General features: G+C 35.9%; 1 protein-coding gene across 4 annotated transcripts in view; it reads right to left on the bottom strand.

Annotated features, from left to right (window-relative positions):
* The window catches only part of LOC135847918 (zwei Ig domain protein zig-8-like), a 450,816-nt gene that overhangs the window by 328,313 nt on the left and 104,886 nt on the right, over positions 1 to 17,617 (bottom strand). The window lies entirely within an intron of this gene.

Below are 17,617 nucleotides of genomic sequence, written 5' to 3'. Positions count from 1 at the left end.
CTAATGTCTTGAAGGTTTACACATATTTCCAATTTTTTGAGATTTGAGAGGTTATTGTAGGATTAAGGAGCTTCATTCATCAAAGAAATAGGTTTGAATTCAAAAGAGCCTTTCCGGGTAAGATAGTGAAATCGGCACTTTCTCCGATTTGGTCGAAACTCACCCAAAATGTTAGTTTGGATGTAAAACCATCCCAGAAAAAGTTTTGAGCCGACCCCCCCACCCCAACCCGAGAAATGTGCCCCTACGTGCTCAAAATTCAAAATTACCGTTCTCCGGAGGGGGTGGTCCAAAAATTTTGAAACTTTCACAAAAAATAGTCAATAGGTAGACGTGTGTGCGAAATTTTTTTCAAAAAAAAAGGTTCATATTAGGGGGGTTTTTGGGGGGGGGTTCAAAATTTTGAAAATTCGTAGAAAAAAATGGGGAGGGTACCCTCTCTGAAATTTTTTCAGAAATTGAATTACACCCTTAGGTATAACATATAATTTTCCCAAGGTCCCAAAGGGGGGTGCAACATGGTCAAAAAAAAGAAAGTTTGAAAAAGAACGTGTATCTCCAGTACTACCGCGCGTTTTGTCAACACGGTTCCACGACACCACCGTGAGAAAACTTCACCTATCGCGCGCTCTCAAACTTGGATTTTTTGAGAACCCTATTGAAATACCATAATTGCCATCAACGGTTTTTTTGGTGAATATTTTCTAGGGTGGTATGGTGAACAACAGAGGTACACCTACAAGAATTTTCAACCCCCTCCCTTCATATTTACCCCTCAAAATTGCTATTTTTCAACTTATTTTATGCTTTTTACTAATAATGAAATTTCGCGGTACAATATTTTAAACACGTTTTCTAGATGTATTTTTGACCCCTAATAACACTAGGCAACGGCATGCTTGTGTTCGGGTTGAAAATGGGCTTAATCGATAGTTTAGACCCTAAAACAAAAAACAGAGTGGGATTTTTCAATTTGAATTGTTTTTGTGGTCAGGAGAGATGATCAAAGTTTCAAAAATGGCCGTTTTTGCCCTATTTCACGAGTTTCTGGCGACACCAGTATTGTTTTTCGAAAAAAACCAAGGTCATATTCGAATTCTACGCACTTTTTTAAGTAAACATCTTTCCCGGATTTTCGATTTTCGAAGTTTCAAGCGCATACGGACGATTTTTGTTTGTAACATATTTTAAAACTCGGAGCGCGCGACGCTGGCGTTACTCCAAGATGTAATCGTGGCGCGGAACCGTGTTCACGCGGGCGAGGTTCTCGTGCAGTAAAAATTTCGTGTTACAAACGAAAATCTTCCGTATGCGCTTGAATGTTCGAAAATCAAAAATCCGGTAAAGATGTTTACTTAAAAAAGTGCGTAGAATCCGAATATGACCTTGGTTTTTTTTGAAACATGATACTGATGTCGCCACAGACTCGTGAAATAGGGCAAAAGCGGCCATTTTTGCAACTTTGATCATCTCTCCTGACCACATTAACAATTCAAATTGAAAAATCCCACTCTGTTTTTTGTTTTAGGGTCTAAACTATCGATTAAGCCCATTTTCAACCCGAACACACGAAAAAAGTCAAAAATTGTTGCCTAGTGTAATCATACTTTTTCGAAATTTTTGTTTTTGTGCATCATGGTGAAAAATTGAAAAAAGGTGCCATAGCGGGGGTAAAATGAGAATTTCGGGAAAATCAAATATTAATGAATGAGTGGTGTCGTTTCCACATGATTCGATACCGCTGAACACGAATGTGACGTTGGATGTTCTGCTACACTAATCTAGCCCCTCCGGAGCCATCAGTCCCCTACCTCAATTTTCACAACATATTTTTGAAACCGAAATTTTTCAAAATTTTCATTGTTGGGGGGGGGATGAGGCGTAAGGGGAGTATTGATGAATTTACCAAATATGACCTTGTGATATATCAAAATACATTTTTTTGACCGTATTGTCCTTCAATTTGAAAAAATGATATTACCATAATTTAATTCTACGGTCCAAAAAACATATATTTTCATGTATCTCAAAGCCATATTTGGTGAATTTATCAATACTCCCCTTACGCCCCACCCCCCAAACAATGAAAATTTTGAAAAATTTCGGCGCCCAAAAAAATCATCTTAGCCATGAAGCATTAGGTTAAACTGCTTGAAAATAATTATTAACCCGAAAAATAATGGAAATTATGGAGGGGGCTGAGGCTATGGAGGGAGCAGGTGAGTGTAAAACAATAGTAGACGCAATATTTGTACTCGGGAGGTTTGAACCATATGAAAACGCCACCAATACCATGAAAGTACATAACTTTATTTCAAAAATTTGCAGTAAAAATTTGTTGGGGGGCGCGAAGGCCGTTGGGGGGGCTAGATTAGCAGAAACCCTGACGTCATATTCGTGCTCAGCGGTATCGAATCATGTGGATCCGATGCATTGTACAGCGAAATTTCATTATTAGTAAAAAAAGCATAAAATAAGTTGAAAAATAGCAATTTTGAGGGGTAAATATGAAGGGAGGGGGTTGAAAATTCTTGTAGGTGTACCTCTGTTGTTCACCATACCACCCTAGAAAATATTCACCAAAAAAACCGTTGATGGCAATTATGGTATTTCAATAGGGTTCTCAAAAAAATCCAAGTTTGAGAGCGCGCGATAGGTGAAGTTTTCTCACGGTGGTGTCGTGGAACCGTGTTGACAAAACGCGCGGTAGTACTGGAGATACACGTTCTTTTTCAAACTTTCTTTTTTTTGACCATGTTGCACCCCCCTTTGGGACCTTGGGAAAATTATATGTTATACCTAAGGGTGTAATTCAATTTCTGAAAAAATTTCAGAGAGGGTACCCTCCCCATTTTTTTCTACGAATTTTCAAAATTTTGAACCCCCCCCCAAAAACCCCCCTAATATGAACCTTTTTTTTTGAAAAAAATTTCGCACACACGTCTACCTATTGACTATTTTTTGTGAAAGTTTCAAAATTTTTGGACCACCCCCTCCGGAGAACGGTAATTTTGAATTTTGAGCACGTAGGGGCACATTTCTCGGGTTGGGGTGGGGGGGTCGGCTCAAAACTTTTTCTGGGATGGTTTTACATCCAAACTAACATTTTGGGTGAGTTTCGACCAAATCGGAGAAAGTGCCGATTTCACTATCTTACCCGGAAAGGCTCTTTTGAATTCAAACCTATTTCTTTGATGAATGAAGCTCCTTAATCCTACAATAACCTCTCAAATCTCAAAAAATTGGAAATATGTGTAAACCTTCAAGACATTAGCCTCCTATGCTCCAAAGCCCTCACAGCTGAGAAAAATTTGAAAATTCATGTGACCTATAGGTAGATGTCTTGGTTTTTAGGGGTGCTGATTCCTAATTTCAAGGTATTTTTCTACTATAAGCCCAAGGAGCCCCACAATGAGGTCCAAAATAAAAAAAAATTGAAAATTCATGTGACCTATGGTTTGCTTGGTTTTCAAGGGCGTTTATTCCGAATTTCGACGTATTTTTTTGATTTGAGCCTCCTGTGTCCCGCTATTGGCCACTAAATCTCATAAAATTTGAATTCAAATGATGTTTTTGAAAGCATTACCTTCGAATTTAATGTCATTTTTGTTAATAAGAACCCCCTAAGATCCACAATGAGCCCCAGGGCCCCAATTCAAAAAAAAATTGAAAAATTCGAGTGACCTATCGTCTGCTTGGTATTCCAGGGTGCTGATTTCGAATTTCAACTTACTTTTACGATATGAGCTTTCTGGATCTTACAATCAACCCTCAAATCTTAAAAATTGAAAAATCTGAGTGACCGTGTGATCAATGATTTGCTAGGTTTACAAGGAAGCTGATTTTGAATTTCGACTGATACTTTTTTGATCGCCTCGAAAATAAGACACTCGATTTAAAAAATGAGTAAAACTTTTCCCTTTATCTGGAGGAACAGACCAGAGAAAATGGAAGAGGAACTGTAGTAAAATGAAAAGGAGAATTTCTCATCGAAGTGATTTGTAAAATAGTGGTCAAAAGTTCCACTCGACCAACGTATGGGACGTATCCTACAAAATTGGAGGGAATGGTGGGAGGTAGGGGGGGGGGGTAATCCAGAAATCAGTGAGTATGTTTTTCAAATCTGAAAAAAATCAATAAGTGAATACAACTTTTCATAAGTGTCATTGGATATGATATGGTTTTTAGTTTTCGTTCCAGGATGTTGAAACTCTTGAATAGAGGGGAGTGGTGCCCCAAAATTTTCGACAAAATTTAGGAAAAATAGATAGGTCGTGTAGCATGTCGTTTGTTTTGGTTTCGTTGCCGCCAAGCTCGAATATCAACTCAATTTTGGAGTACAAGCCTCTCCAACTTATCTTATACCTGCCTGAATTTTCAAAAAAAAAAAAAAAAAAAAAAAAAAAAAACGAAGTGCAAAACATATAGTGAAGTAATCACACAAATTCAATGGTAGACTTTCCAGACGAATCACACGAGCTTAGGAATCTTTCCATTTGCAAACGAACACTCCAAACATCAATAATTCAACAAACGATTATATAAACCTCTTCCCCCCCCAAAAAAAAACCTTCCAAAAAGCACATCACAATAATGGTTTATAAGGCGATATCCATCTTCGAAATACACGTCGTAATAAAACCAAATTATAATAGAAGACAAATTCATTTAAATTCGATCCCATCGAGCGCTATACGTTGAAAAACACCCAAATATATCTACATTTTTCGAACTACATACAAGTTTCCATATATCTGCGACGACCATATATACGTGTGTATATTTCGAGAAAACGAGACGTTACATTGTTATTGCGACTCGGTTCGATATATAAAAATGATTTAAACGTATTTTCATCGTTATCGATTACGTTAAAGGCAAGATAATCCGGAGTGAATCGTGTATCAAGGAAGGTATGGCTCATTTAACCTCGAGTTTACTTACATCTCGTAAGTGCAACAGCTAAAACATGTACGCTGGAAATTTCCCAACCCGACGTAATATTTGGAACCATTCCAGAAGGAAAACTTTTGCTAGACCTAATGCCACAACAAATGGATATTTGACTTCTACACCGCTTCGAGCTTGTAAACGTTTAGATTTATATTATCAGAAGCTCGATTCTCCGGTTCCGTTTTTCTCGAATCGTGCGAGTAGGTACGTAGGTTTATCTACATCACGACCAATTTTTTCTTTTCGTCGCATCGATTGTTGTGTACCGAGCCAGGCAGCCCGGTATTAAAACGAAAATCCTATTTTGATTCGTATAAACGAATCAAATTTGAATTCGCTTCCGAGGATTTTCTTTACTACAAATTTTCACTAACCAATATTTTTCAGATTTTAGTACCCTTTTTTTTGGAATCCTACACCTATTTATGCAGAAACTCGGCACTCGATTCCACTGATTCGATTTTTTTGAACAATTCTCATTTCATTTGTGGTCGATAAATTTACCGGTAACAATTTTCATTTTCAACTAGGCTGAAATTATTGGCCTCTCAAGTTGAAATTCGCAACATAAATTAATACGAGTAAATTACATTTCGGTTTATTCGAGGGTGTGGCTATTCCCCGATGATTGTGCACCGTTATATATGAACCACAGCTCTATATTAACTGGCTTTCACAATATCGTAGGTACACGTACACATGACGTTATTTACCAGAAGGCTACATAAACAACGCCATCGCATTTACCATACATACGAGTATAGGTACTTGCAGCCTAAAGCACTTATTATCCAGCAGCAGGCGTAGTAAAATTTCTAGCATAGGTAAATCTCGGTAAATTCTGCTTGATGTATTGAAATGCTTTCATTTTAACGTGTCAAAAGAGTACAACCCGTCAAAAACATATTCTTCGGTTTTATCGTCTTGGGGAATGGTAAAAAGAGAATAGAAACCAAAACAGCTTGTCAATGCTATGTCTCGCAAAACAGACATTTACCCAACGAGCGGTTCAACTGCCTACCAGTCGATAACTTTTTCCACCATTTTACTAACAATATCGCATTTGAAAGGTAAAAATATTCGAGACGAAGCGATTTTTCAAAAAAACCTTTCAAAATGACATTGGACATCTCGACGTGAAAAATAAACCATCGCAGCTGGTCGTTCATAATAAAATGGGCTGAATTTTCGTAGGTAATTTGAGTTTAAAAAGATTATTCGCAATGTGTTTGAAAAAGAAAAGACTTGTTACGATGGTTTAAGAAATTTCAAATGAAGATCGCCCCAGGGGGTTTAAAATTTGATTGAGTTTTCGATAGCGGGATGTCTTAATAAAAACCTACGTAATCTGCGTGTGTTCTCACAATGCTATTCAAATTGAAGTCAAATCGAGGGGATTTTGAAAATGCCAACTTCGAAACACAGAAAAAAAATGCAAGATTTTTTTCGACTGATTTCCTAATGTGAAATTCGTATCTCACAATTTATGTTATTAAATGAATGAAAGAGGTCAATTTGATTTCATTTGAAACGAAAAGAAGCTCGAGGTCATTTTTTTCAAGAAATGGAGAATCCGAAAATCTGCTGAAGGCACCACCAGAACGTCGAACGATTCGAAACCGTCATGAATCGACTAAGGAGGTCGAAAATGAGATACAAAACTAATTTTGCCCTTGAATGTGAATTTTATCAAATGAAGAGTGATATTCCAAAACTCACTTTGTCCATTTTCACAACTTTTCAGGAGAGAGGAAAAACAGTTTCCCTTTAAACGGGTAAATTGGCTTTTTAGGCGAGTTTAGCACTTTATTTGGGTGGATTTATGATGTAGGAGTGTAGGTATACATTTCATCCACTAAATACTGCTGAAAAAAATTTCAATAACAATGGACAAAGCGCGTTTTGGAACATTATTTTTTTTCAAATTTTTAGTGAATTGGCTATTTAGGTGAGTTTAACACCTCATTTTGGTAGGTTGATGATGTAGGAATGTGAGTTAATACTTCATCTACCAGGTACCACTGAAAACTCAACTTTGATAAAAATGGACAAAGCGAGTTTTGGAATATCACTCTTCAAATGTTGATTTTTTACGTAAGAAATGAGTCAAATTTAAGCTTGAAAAAATTCCATAAAAATCGAAGAATAAATTTCAGCGCCTGAAAAAACATAACTAACGACATGTTACACGACCCATATATTTTTCCTAAATTTTGTCGAAAATTTTGGGGCACCCTCTCCCCCTCCCACCATTTAAGAGTTCCAACATCCTGGAATGAAAACTAAAAACCATACACGATGACTCACATGAAAAGTTGTATTCGCTTATTGTCTTTTTTTTAGACTGGAAAAAATACTGATTTGTGGATTACCCCCCTCCACTTTCCCTCTATTCCTATACGCTGGTCGAGTGGGACTTTTGACAAATATTTTGCAAATTACAAATAAGAAATTCTCCTTTTCATTTTACAACAATTCCGAAGCTAAATTTGCCTGTTGAGGGTAGAGGTAGTGAGGTGCCTACATCCGTAAGTTCTGTATTTACGGCGAATCAAGTAGGCAATTCTATTGACACGTATCAAATACAAGTAGATTTGAAACTGAAGTGGTTTACTGCACATCTGTTTGATTCGATAGACAAATTATTGAAGAATTTAATCTTTTCTCTTCCATCTGTTTCTCCAGGATGAGTGAAAAGGTCGTACTCATTTTTAGATTGAGTGTCTTATTTTCGAGTTGAAATACAAAATCAGCATCCATGTAACCTAACAAATCATAGATCACGCAGTCACGCAAATTTTTCAATTTTTCAAAATTTGAGGGTTCATTGTGAGACCTAGAGAGCTCATATCGTAAAAGTAAGTTGAAATTCGAAATCAGCACCCTTGAATGCCAAGCAAACGATAGGTCACTCGACTTCTCAATATTTTTTAAATTGGGGGCTCATTGTGGATCTTTGGGGTTCTTATTAACAAAAATGACTTGAAATTTTAATGCTTTCAAATACATGATAAATTTTAATTATTTTAAAAATAATCCTAAATTCACGCTGCACTCCAACTTGAACACGCTATCAAGTCGACTGCTATAGTGAGTTTAAGTAATTTTGGAGCCTCCAGCAGATTTTGGAAGCTTGAAATCTCCACAAAATTTTATCTAATGTAACTTAAAACGCCAAAATTCATTCTGTAAACTAATTTCAATGCCCTATGAAGTTGACTGCAAGTGGATTCCAAGTCATTTGGCAGCCTCCAGCGAGTTTTTGGAAACTACTGGAGTCTCCAGTAGATTTTTGAAACTTGAAATCTCCAAGCAGAAGTTCGCTCTGAAAACCAATTTTAATACGCTATGAAGTCGACTGCAGGCAGTTTCAATAGAAGCCTCCAGCGGGTTCTTGGGAATTCCAGTTTTTCCAAAAATGTCACAAAATGTGTTCGAATTAACTTAAGCACGAATATGCAGAGTGAATAGCGGCTTTTCAAGTACATTTGGTGAAAAATTTCATGAAAATTTCACGTTTTATAAATCTGCTGGAGGCTCCAGTAATTTCCAAAAAGTAGCTGAAATCTACAGTCGACTTTATAACGTGCTGAAATTGGACGCCAGAGTATTTCAGCTTCTCAACTTCATGTTTTATAAAATTTTGTGAAATTTTTAAAGTTTCAAAAATCTGCTGGAGTCTCCAGTAATTTCCAAAAAGTAGCTGAAATCTGCAGTCGACTTTATAACGTGCTGAAATTGAACTCCAGAGTAAGTTTCAGCTTCTCAACTTCATGTTTTATGAAATTTTGTGCAATTTTAAAGTTTCGAAAATCTGCTGGAGGCTCCAGTAATTTCCAAAAAGTAGCTGAAATCTATAATCGACTTTATAACGTGCTGACGAAATTGTACCCCAGAATAAATTTCAGCTTCTCAACTTCATATTTTATAAAATTTTGTGGAATTTCAAAGTTTCAAAAATCTGCTGGAGGCTCCAGTAATTTCCAAAAAGTACCTGACATCTACAGTCGGCTTTATAACGTGTGGAAAATGAACTTAAGATTAAATTTCAGCTTCTCAACTTCATTTTACGAAATTATGTGGAATTTTGAAGTTTCAAAAATCTGCTGGAGGCTCCAGGAATTTTCAAAAAGTTGCGAGAGGCTTCAAAATGACTTGACATCAACCTGCATTTGACTTCATAGCGTGTTAAAATTAGTGTGCAGAATGAATTTCCACTTTCCAACTACATTTTTGATAAAATGTTGTGGAAATTTCAAGTTTCAAAAATCCGCTGGAGGCTCCAAGAACTACTGGAAACTATTTGAAACCGTTTTCAATCGATTTTGCAGGTCAAAAATAGAGTATATTACAAATTTCAGCTTTCTCGGTCAATTTGGTAACATTTTGATTTTTTCTCATTTTTGGACTGAACTTGATTTTCCAAAATTCCCTTTTTCACTTTCCCTTCCAGGCGAACCTTTAGAATCGGCACTCTCAATTTGAACGAAATCAAGCAAGATCGAAAAAGTATGTCATTAAAAAACACTACCGACAAAATTTCACCATAATAATCGCCAATGGTGCCCCTCCAAAGAAACAGGGAATCAACTCAAACTCATACTCGTTATCCTCGTCCATTCCATCGTATTATATCGACCTGCAAACACTGAAAAGCTGTGCAAAATGCCTATTTACCTTTTTTCCTACAGGACCTTTATAATTTCCGAATCACTGTGCAAATAAAACCGAAAAGGAAAATCCGACTATTACGAGTACGTTGTGACCTGGCTCGACCAAGGTTTTTTTGTATGTGCTTAAGGCTTACATCGAGCTTTTTTCTGGAGCCGTTCAACGTTATCAGTGTTGGCAAATGGCAATAAAATAATTTCCATAATTTTACTGCATCGTTTTATACGTAGACGTACCAATAGAGCTTAGATTTGATTGCGTTGTGAATGCCGATAGGAGTTGAAAAAAATTGCTATTTCCAATGTTAGCAGAATGAGATCCCCAATGGTAACGTTTTTTATCAGTATTCCAGTACCTATTCCGGCACGCGGTATTAAAATATTGTATAGCGAGTTGGTTTATACGTAGATATATTTTTACATTACGTACGTTCATGCATATTGTGTATACGTTTATTCCTATAGACGAAGTACGTAGAAAGTTAACAATGCAGAAACATAACTAAAATGAATCGTATATACATTCATACAGAAAGGTAGGTATTTGTGTAGATAAAAAAAAAAAAAAATACTAGGTACCTACGTAATACCGAGTACGTCTTCTCTGGTACTGGTACAAGATATGAGAGTACGCTAAGCAATTACATCGGCTTAGCATGGAAAATATATAGTTTGTATCTGTTCCGCAGCGTTCGAGCACTTAATAAGGTTATCCAATTTTAACGTGGCAACCTTTTCCTGCCTGGCATGGCATACGTTTGCTAAGTATAAGAAATTACCGCATTTTTATTGCATCTAATCAGCAAAATACACGTTCGATAATGCATTCGCCGCCTAGGCACTAGGCAGACGAAGGTTACTCGATTGTTTTTTTTTCTGCTTCGAATTTCATTCTGCCAGGAGCCGATTCGAAGCCTTGGCTTGATTTAGTAGATTTTTCGTCTGTCTAGAAAGATTTATATACGACCGAGAAAATAATGGTAAAAAATACATACATGTGCATAGTAGCTTTGTACATAAAGGAAATACCTCCGGCAAGATGAAATATTTAGTTGATTGTGCTTATTTGCGGGATGATTTTGGGGTTTGATTTGAGTTTGGGAAAAAAAACACCGAGGGAATTATATTGAACGTGGTGGACTTGTATAATTGATACCGAATGTATGGATTTTTTTCAGCGACTGGACCTATTTGAGACTATTTTGGGATTAAATTAAATATTTTTAGCCAGAAAGAACATTGGGATAAAAGTGGAATTACCCGAGGAATTTTCACGTGTTATGAATAATATTCTTTCTTTTTCCTCTTATGCATTAAAAGGTGATGTATTTTCCGAGGTATTTGAACTCTTCTTAAAAATATTTTTCTTATGTGCACATACTACCTATTAGGGCACGTGGGATATTGTACTCGTGTAAGTACACGTCTTTGTTCAGAAAAGATAATGCACTCGAAAGAGATATATTTTGCATTCGGTGTGTTGGGTGTTGTATCCTAAATTTGTAGATTTTTTCGGGTAGGGTATATACTTGACTTGACTAGCTTTTTTAAAAGTATGGAAATAAGTTGTCTTGGCTGACGTTTTTTTCGAAGTTGAAAATTTTCCATTATCGATTTTGGAAATTGTGAAAATACTTATATATGAAATAATACTTTCATTAGCGTGTGATGAATCTTTGATGAGTATTTTTTACGCACCTTTCTGCCCACTGCAAAGTGTAATATTCGAAATAGGCTGTTTTTATACTTGATATTTCTCACTGCCAGATTGGAAAATGTCTACTCGTATATTGAAATTTTCTCATATTGACGAGTAGAAAACAAAGTACCTACGTACCTAAAATTGACAAAATTTTCCATTTTTCAAATCGTTGATGTTAGAACAGTCGAACTGATAGGATGGCGGAAGTATTTATTTGATTCAAAAAAATATAAATGTTCATTGATTTTAAATTTTTTTCATCGCATTCTGCGGGGGTTTAAGATGACGCGAGAGGAGAGAGAAGCATGAGCATGGGCCGGAAATCTTTCATTTTTTTTTTCACCTGCAGCAAACAATATCTTAAATGTACACAAGCAGATTCGTGTAGGTACGGATGGCTTAAAACGTTCATTCTCGTTTCTCTAGAAAATTGATGTTTATTGTTCAACACAATAATAATATGTAGGTACATATTTCATATTTTTTAAATTACACCTACGAAATTTTCAACAGAAAAACTACCTATCACTTCTCAAAAAAAAAGAAGTATTTTTAGAGTGGAATTATTTTTTATCGAAACGTGAGAGTTTTTGATAAAAATTCAAAACTCGACCAGAAAAATGAGAATCTGATCAGTGATCAGGTCTGATTAGATCCGGACATGCCATGAATCCAATTTGTCCTGATCACGTCGGATCTATTCAGACCGGATCAGATTTAACCATTTACCTGTAGGCGTGGAAGGGCAATTCTAGGGTATTCCCGGATGAAAATGGTAAAATTCCCCTGTCCTCGGATTTTTGAAATTAATACTAAATATTGTTGAGTACCTATCTGCAAAAAAATGTAATACTTATAGTACATAAATATGACACAAAAGTAGTGCCCGGTGGCTTTTATTTCCAAGTGGAAAGATCTAGCGAGATGAATTAAGAGGCGCTGAGTAGTGAAAACTAAGGACTTTCAAAACCGACCTTGAAAATTCCATGCCCATGAACAAGGTGTCCACATATTGAAAACCCGGTTTGGTCAAAAATTTCAGACTGATTTTTATTGGCGCAATGTATTCTACACACTAAGGCGACAAAAAAGTAATATGCATTTTTTGAAACCAGTTCATTGATTTGCAACCAGTTAACAAAAAATACACAAAAATTGTAGATAGAGAAAAAAGCTTGAAACAAAAGTTGTAGAGCGTGAAAAATTACACAATTCTGTGTAATCCACATTTTGAAACCGGTTCATTGGTTCGCATTCAGCAACCAGTTTTTGACAATCACCTAAAACTTAGAGATAGAGAAAAAAACTTGGAACAAAAGTTATACAGCGTGAAAAATTGAACCGTTTTTGCTGATCGGATTATGAAACCGGTTCTTCAATTCGCAAATTGCCCAAAAATTGTAGATAGAGAAAAAAATCTTGAAACAAAAGTTGCAGAGCGTGAAAAATTACACAATTCTGTCTAATCACATTTTGAAACCGGTTCATTGGTTCGCATTCAGCAACCGGTTTTTGACAATCACCTAAAAATTATAGAAAGAGAAAAAAACTTGGAACAAAAGTTGTAGAGTGTGAAAAATTGAACTGTTTTTGCTGATCGGATTTTGAAACCGGTTCATTAATTCGGAACCAGTAATCAAAAATTACCCAAAAATTGTGGATAGTGAAAAAAGCTTGAAACAAAAGTTGTAGAGTGTGAAAAATAACGCAATTCTGTGTAATCACATTTTGAAACCGGTTCATTAGTTCGCATTTAGTAACCACGTTTTTGACAATCACCTAAAAATTGGAGATAGATATAAAGGTTTAAACATTATAGAGAAAAAAGTTTGAAACATAAGTTGTAGAGTGGGAAAAATTGAACTATTTTTGCTAATCAGATGATTTTGAATCGAGTTAATTAATTCGTAGCAAGCCATCGAAAAGATACCGGGTTGCAAATTAATTGACCATTTTCAAAATCCGATCAGCAAAAATGGTTCAATTTTTTACACTCTACAACTTCTGTTTCAAGTTTTTTTCTCTATCTCCAAATTTTAGATGATTGTCAAAAACTGGTTGCTAAATGCGAACCAATGAACCGGGTTCAAAATGTGATTAGACAGGAGGGGGGTTCCACTGAAAATTTTTTGACTGATTTAGGGGGGAAAACCAAATTTGTCGATCGATATCAAACCTCATTTCTTAATTTCATGAATTTTAGAAGCAGGGGGTTTACCCAACCATTTCCGGGAATGATAGGGAGAGGGAGAGGGGGAGGGGGTTCCATTGAAAATTTGCCGACTGATTTAGGGGGGAAATGTCAAATTTGTCAATCGATGTCGTATTCATATCACTGATAAAAATTCTCATTTTCTGTTTTGAATTTTTGGAAGGCCGAATGTGCATTTTTTAAATTTCAAAACAAGAGATAAATTGGCCCGAGGGAAGTAATAGCGAAAGTTTTTGAAAATTTCATTTCGAGCGGCCTAAAAACAATGTTTTTTTTTCTTTTATAGAATTTGATTTTGAAAAAGAAAAGAAGACCAGCTGGGATGAAGCGAGGTCGAAAACTTTTGAAAATTTGTATTTTCAGAGAACTAAAACCGATGTTTTTTTATGCAAGGAGTTTATTTTTTGGCTTTTGAGAAGGTTACTTTTTCACTATAAAACTTTAAAAATTGAATAATACTTACTTTTTTAGAAATTTGAAGCTTGAAAAAGATAAACCAAGCCCGAGCGAAACGAGAGCAAAAACTTTCAAATAATTTATGTTTTGAGAAGTGAAAAAAACGGGTTTCCTTTCATCACAGGCCCTTCTTTTGCCGGGCCCTCCAGAAAGTGCGGGCTAGAGGCAAACTGTCCTCTTTGCCCTCCCTTTCGACGGCCCTGGAAATCGTGTAAAATGGTTTAAAACGAGTTCGAAGTATTTAGGATGGTTCGTCTCATTTCGAACGGTAAAACTATCAAACCAAATTCGCAGGACAAAACAGCATTTTAGAATTTTTTTCAAATTTTTCCTCCAAGCAGGTCATTTTTAAAAACTCAAAAACGTACTTTTATGCCAAATATAGCACCGCCAAAAAAGCACTACTGGTGATATGGTTTTGAAATTTTGCATTAGGATCTCTAAAAACAAAGGGAAATAAAATAACCATTTGAAACCCTCATTTGGGCGCAGAACATTTTCTCTCCAATTTGGGGCAAAGGAAGGTTGGCAATGGGTGTCGTTATTGTATGAATCGAACCCCACGAATTTGAAGCTATAGATTCGCATTTCAACCCCTCTAAGGATCCCATTTGGGAAGGAAGTGGCCCTAAAATTGAGTTATTCGTGAAAGATTTTACATTATAGTGATCCATAGTTCTTGTAAAGAGCACCGCCATTTCCTTCCCTCCTCTCTCCTCCCCTCCCCTCATTAGTTTTCAGGAGCTATCTCAACGAGTGAACTACAATTTTTCGAAATGGATGGAATCAAAATTTTTCATCTTAAACTCGTTGAAGTATAATTTTTTCCCCCCAAAAAAAGTTTTTTCTTCATTGTGGGGAAGGAAATTGGGTTGGAGAATAATATTTTGGATCGTAAATTCCCCTAAAGTAACTCAACAATGTTTAATCAAAATTTTAAAAATCCAAAAACAGGGGCATTCCACCATTTTTGGTGGGAGGGGGAGGGAGGGAATGAAAATTTTACGGCAAAAAAAATAAGCATTGGTAAATAATCCAATTTTTAAAAAAAAAGTTTTCGAGATTTATATCCAGAAAAACTTACAGCTCCATTCCTTATAAAAGTCTACACCGAACCTGCTATTTAAATCGCAGAAAATCCGTCTAAAAGACCTATTTTCCCCGCCTTCATTCGAGATCAATACGACGAAAAACCTGCCTGCTTACTGTCTCACTTCTAGTAATCAAATCTTTCAGTCGAAAAAAAAACCGCTCCTTTTAAACCCCATCGACGAACCAGAGCAAAGAATCTTATCCGCAGACACGTAACGAGCTCAACCAAGAAAACATTGGAAGCTTTTTAGTGTTTCGTAAACTTAACAGTGACAAAATTATGCATACAATTTTTTCCTCTGTGCCTGTTTTATCTAAAACATTCGGTTTAATCCTTTTTCTCTTAAGGCTTTTTGGATTTAAAATAAACTACGTTCTCGATAAGCGTACCCTTTTCTTTCACCCTGCGTCGGATTAAAAACTTCTCCTCGACGTGTATGCTTTCTATGTTCGCATCCATTTACAGTATACGTATAGAACATATGAACGTGTATACAATTCAGCCTATATCTGCTCAGACTCTTCATCTAGTCCTACTTCCTCTTCCATATCGTAAGTAAATTTTCGTTCGAGGTGGTGGGGGAGAGTTCTTTAATTCTAGCCTAAAATATTGATACTTACTCGTATTTTGCTTTCATTCGAGGATAGAGAGAAAAAAAGGAAAATATACATAGACGTAGTACATAAGGATATAATGAGCACATATACACCGTAGATACACAAGCCCAGTTACGAACGAAGTAATTTAATAAAGTTTGAGTTATCCTCTCCCCCTCCAAGACCAAAACTTACTTCTATTAAACCCTATACGTATGTATAATACAATTTCACGTTGCATCCGGTAAATTGTTATTTTTCTTCTTTTTCGCTATACACGAACGAGAAGTAAAAATATTCTCAATTTTGTACTCCGTAGTCGACCGGATTAACTTCCATACGACAAAATAAACGACCAAGTAGGACAAACTTGTACCTAATTTCCGTCATTTTTAAGAAATTCGTCATTGAAAACCCTTTTCGAGTCTCGAATGTAGATAAACATACTTCTTCGAATGCTTGACGCGGAAAAGTTTCGACCAATAAGCATGAAACTCAAACCTAGGTCACTGGGCTGGGTGGATAATTTTATTTGAGATTCAATTTCAAACATTTGCACGATAAAACAAACACCAAAAAAATGTTCTACACGGGATGAAAAATTCCAAAGAAAATACGAGTACAACTAGAGGACTGTTTGATTCTCAAAGGTTTTCTTACGTTTTATTTCGCTTGACAAAAATATCTCGAAAATCTGAAACGTATTATGAATGCTTACCTTATTTATTGGGAAAATACTGCATGAGCACTTATCCCAAAAAACCTGAATTTTTTGGCATAAAATTACTAAAAAGCTACAAAATAGTCTCGGTTTCTCGAGAAAAATTTTGAAAAGTAGATATAATTTTTTTTGGCTACTTACAACTTCTGAACGTTCCGGTAAAAAAACTATGTTTCAAGTCAAAAAGTTCCCAAAAAGGGTTACTTTTTAAAAAAATTGCCACTTTTGCTTTTTGACAAAAATTTTGGCTTTTTCCAAAAAGTTGACGAAAAAATTATCGTTTTTTGAAATAAATTCCAAACAGCTTGACTTTTTTCCAAAAAATTCCGCTTTTCACTAAAATTATCAAAGTTTTGTTTTTTGCCAAAAATTGACTAAAATTCTCGTTTTTTGGCAACTTAAGTATCTAAAAAAGCGAGAATTTAGTAGCTTAAGCCGATTTAAGGTGGGGAGCTCAGTTATGGATTTTTGAATGATAAACAGAAGGGGAATAAATGCAATTTACTAGAATTTTTTTACATCTTTTGTTTCAGAGAAAATTTAAGTAGAGTGTTTGTTATTGATTTTCCACTCAAAAATCTATATTATTAGGTTCATTAGTGTGCGTAGCACACTATTGGTTTCGCTTTGAGAAATTGAAATTTCAATTACAATGAATGTTCTCTTAAGCTATCCAACCGTTTTTCGTACCTATTGGACACCATTTGAGAATCATTAAGGCGGAGGGAATAGATTTATTTTCATTCAATTCGGATGGGTAATTGCTGAGTAATTGCAATTTTAGTTCATTATTTTAATGCATTGAATCCTAAAAAAGGGAAAAGGGGACTTGTAGAACACCTGCCGCTCATTGTACCCTGCTATACCCCCAGTCTATTCCATCACCAGCTGTGTTTCATTGTACCCTGTTACACCCCCCCCCCTCTGTTACCTGTAAATTCCAAGTGGGAGTGGTTTGGTGGGGCGTTTACCAAACAAATATATTATTTTAATGCCCTAACCCTCGTAGTGAATTTGTGGCTGAGTGGTTAGGGCATGTAGGTAGGAATAGGAGATTTAGGGACCCAGGTTCGAATCCCCATGAGTAAAGTAATATAGATATTACTTTACCCATGAGGTAAGTAGGTAGGTGACAGATTTTTCGTAGGAAAATTGGATAGGTAAATGCTTTGGAGTTACCTATGTAGTACATGATAATGGGGCAAAAATAATGC

The sequence above is a fragment of the Planococcus citri genome, chromosome 5 (genome assembly GCF_950023065.1).
Source record: "Planococcus citri chromosome 5, ihPlaCitr1.1, whole genome shotgun sequence".
In the NCBI taxonomy this organism is placed as follows: Eukaryota; Metazoa; Arthropoda; class Insecta; order Hemiptera; family Pseudococcidae; genus Planococcus; species Planococcus citri.
The sequence above is the reverse complement of the archived record's forward strand: the minus strand, read 5'-3'. Positions and strand labels throughout refer to the sequence as shown.